This window comes from Amphimedon queenslandica, unplaced genomic scaffold (assembly GCF_000090795.2).
Source record: "Amphimedon queenslandica unplaced genomic scaffold, v1.1 AMPQUscaffold_13418, whole genome shotgun sequence".
Lineage (NCBI taxonomy): Eukaryota > Metazoa > Porifera > Demospongiae > Haplosclerida > Niphatidae > Amphimedon > Amphimedon queenslandica.
This window is the reverse complement of record NW_003546346.1, coordinates 205,161-208,955: the sequence shown is the minus strand read 5'-3', so window position 1 is coordinate 208,955 and position 3,795 is coordinate 205,161. Positions and strand designations below refer to the sequence as shown.

The following is a 3,795-nucleotide window of genomic DNA, read 5'->3' as shown; positions in this document are numbered from 1 at the left end:
ATATGGAACTACATAACTTAAGGAAAGATCTCTTTTGCAAGCATTTTCTACTTCAATCATGTTTGGTTCAAATACAGCTGTAAATTAATGCTATACTACAGATCTATGTATAATTATAGGTATTTAATATTGACTTTTAGATTATTATAGCAACTCTTTTTGCTTGTTTGCTGATCAACTATAATTCTGATTATAATATAACTGCTGTGAAGATTTTTGTTGCCATCTCTCTATTTGATATTCTCCGACTTCCACTGTATCATTTGCCAATGGCACTTGGATATATGGTTCAAGTATATACAATTAACATTTGATATTTATATGTTAATTAGACTATTATTATTAGGCTAATATCTCACAAAAACGCATTTGTTCATTTTTGACAGAGGAAGAACTAAATTCTGAATTTAATAACAAAGAAGATTATGATGAAAGTATGTAGTCTGATTCTTTTTTCTAAAATTATTAATAATAAGGCCATGATAATGCTGTATCAATAACTGGAGGTCTATTTTCATGGGGTGATGAAAGAGATGAGTTCCTTTTATCAAAGTATTTAAAATTTAGTGCATGACTTACAATATAAATTTTCCAGCATTGAATTATCAATCAAGCCTGGAGAACTAGTTGCTGTAGTAGGACCTGTCGGTTCTGGTAAATCAGCACTGATATCAGCTATTATAGGAGAAATGAATAAATTAAAAGGATCTGTGGTTCTTAGGGTAAGAATTTTTGACAAATTACAATTCGACTACTTCTGTATTACAGGGTAGAGTAGCTTATGTACCTCAGATTGCTTGGATATTAAATGATACAGTCAAAAATAATATTACTTTTGGTAAAAGGTTCAATAGTAATTTTTATAATGAAGTTCTTAAGGCATGTACTTTGGAAGCAGATCTTGAAATACTACCAGGAGGAGATATGACTGAAATAGGAGAGAAAGTAAGAATTGTTGTAGAAATTTTAGTAATTAGTCTCAATAATAGGGTATAAATCTCAGTGGTGGTCAGAAACAACGTGTTAGTCTAGCTAGAGCAGTCTACCAAGAGTCTGATGTGTATTTGCTTGATGATCCTTTATCTGCTGTTGATTCACATGTTGGCAAGCACATTTTTGATAATGTGATTGGACCGGAAGGATTATTAAAAAACAAAGTGAGTAAAAGTACTCATAGTAATGATGTTTTATGACAGTACAGGTGCGTTTCCTAGTGACTCATGATGTGAGGTTCTTATCTCAATGTAATAAGATAGTAGTCATGAATAACGGTAGCATTGATGAAGTTGGAAATTATTCTGAATTGCTTGAGTGCAATGAGCTATTTTCTGAGATCTTAAAAAAATATAGGCCAACAGATAGAAGTGATGAAGAGAAACAAGGTAAAGCAATCATTTTGGCTTTATACACGCATGTACAACTTTTAATGTTCTGTTCAGATATTGAAAGTCTGGCTAAACAATCCACCTCTGTATCCAATAAAAACAGTATGGAATAAATAATTATTGCTTTCATCAATTAATACTTTTACTATTTTAGCAAAAGAAACAATAATTTATTGTGATGAAGAAATACAAATTGGCATTGTGAGAAGCATGATATATTTATTGCAAGCTATTACTAAATTATTAATTCTAGGTCAAGATGTCTGTAATATTTACATATATAAATTCATATACTTTTACCATGTTTTTTGTTGTCATGGTATTAAGTTCACTAAGTACTGGAGGATACGTTGGTCAGTTGCTGTGGTTAGCACATTGGAGTAATGAGAAAAGCACCAATAACTTGACACAGTAATTAAGCTAAATAAAATTATAAAATTTCTTTGCATTTTTAACCTTTAGTTTTGCTAATCTTGGTATTTATGCTACAATTGGAATTGTACAATCTATGTGTACTTCATTTACTTTTCTGGCAATAGCTTCGGGAGCAATTAAAGCTTCGAGGAAATTTCATAATGGAATGTTGCATAGCATAATTCGATCACCAATGTCATTCTTTGATACAACACCTCTTGGAAGACTAGTAAATAGATTTTCAAAGGTAATACATATTTTTTTAGTAAACCTTAGCTATTTTAAACCTAGGATATTCAAGTTACTGATGAAAAAATAAACATAGCTTTACAAAAAATATTGTTATCACTTTTTTCAACTACTGGTACCATTATAAGCATTTCAGTGGTTTCACCATGGTTCCTCATAGTTGTAGTGCCAATAACAATTGTCTACTTAATTGTTCAGGTATTGTTTGTATCTAATTATTTTAATGCCACACTTAATATTAGCGTTTCTACATTTCAACTTCAAGACAGTTAAAGCGACTAGAAGCCACTTCACGTTCTCCAATTTATTCTCACTTTAAAGAGAGTATCGATGGTATCTCTAGCATTAGAGCTTATAATGTTGCTGAAAGGTTTCGGATACAATTTGAATTTTATGTAGACAGTAACCAGGCTGTTTTGTATTTCAGTGAAAATGCTATAATCAGGTAGAAATCTAAATGATACATCTTATTCACTAATATATGAAATCACAGGTGGTTGTCAATTCAAGTTGATTTCATTGGTGCAATAATTTTATTTTTTGCTGCTTTATTTGTTACCCTTCAACGCAATTATCCACATATTTTTGGATTAATTGACCCTGGTTTAGCTGGAATGTCACTGAGCCAAGCATTTATGGTTAGTAGTACTACTGTGTTCATTGATTAATGTGTATAACCTCTTTAATACTATCAGGTCACTTTATATTTATCTATGACCGTAAGAACATTAAGTGATTTGGAAAGCAGTTTAGTGTCTGTTGAAAGAATCAAGGAATATTTAGACTTACCTAGTGAGGTGAATAATGCAATCTGTGAATAAAAAATTTATACTATATTAGGCTCCTGAAATTATTCATGACAACAGACCAGATCCTAATTGGCCAGAAGATGGTAGCATCCAATTTAATAAATATGCTACACGCTATCGTCCTGGACTTGATCTTGTACTAAAAAATATATCGTGTTATATACCTGGTGGCCAAAAAGTCAGTCAGACACAATGCTTATTTGTGACCCATCATTGTTACTTAAGTTTAATCAAGGGCCTATGTAAATCATACTATAGAGAATATTTTGAGCTAATTTTTAATCAAAAATTTTGAGTTACAAGTAGAAGCTTTAAATTTCTATTTGAATGAGTGCTGCTGTTAGTGATGTGCATGCATGAAAGTGTCAGTTGATGATCCTGTTAGATAGATATGTATCGAAATTTATATAAAGCTGAAAAGCTCTAATTAGATAAATTACATTTATAGGTTGGTATTGTTGGCCGTACTGGAGCAGGAAAGTCATCATTAACTATCTCATTGTTTCGTATCATTGAAGCTGATAAAGGATCTATTTCAATTGATGGTATAGACATTAGTATGATTGGATTGAGTGACCTCAGATCACAACTAACAATCATTCCACAAGTTAGTGTCAATTAACATTATTTAATTTATATTTAATGTCAGGATCCATTGCTGTTCTCAGGAACACTTCGTTTCAATCTAGACCCTTTTAATACTTGTACTGATGATGAAATTTGGAGGGCTCTACACAATGCTCATTTAAGTGCACATGTTCAAGGACTCAGTAAAGGGCTAGACCATATTGTAACTGAAGGAGGAGAAAACTTAAGGTATCTAATTATTCCATAGCTACAGTATTGAAATGTGTTACAGTGTTGGTGAGTGTCAGTTGATGTGTCTTGCTCGAGCTTTGCTCCGTAAAACAAAGATACTAGTTTTGGATGAGGCCACT

General features: G+C 31.8%; 1 pseudogene; it reads left to right on the top strand.

Moving 5' to 3' along the window:
* The window catches only part of LOC100636829 (multidrug resistance-associated protein 1-like), a 6,973-nt pseudogene that overhangs the window by 2,872 nt on the left and 306 nt on the right, over nt 1–3,795 (top strand).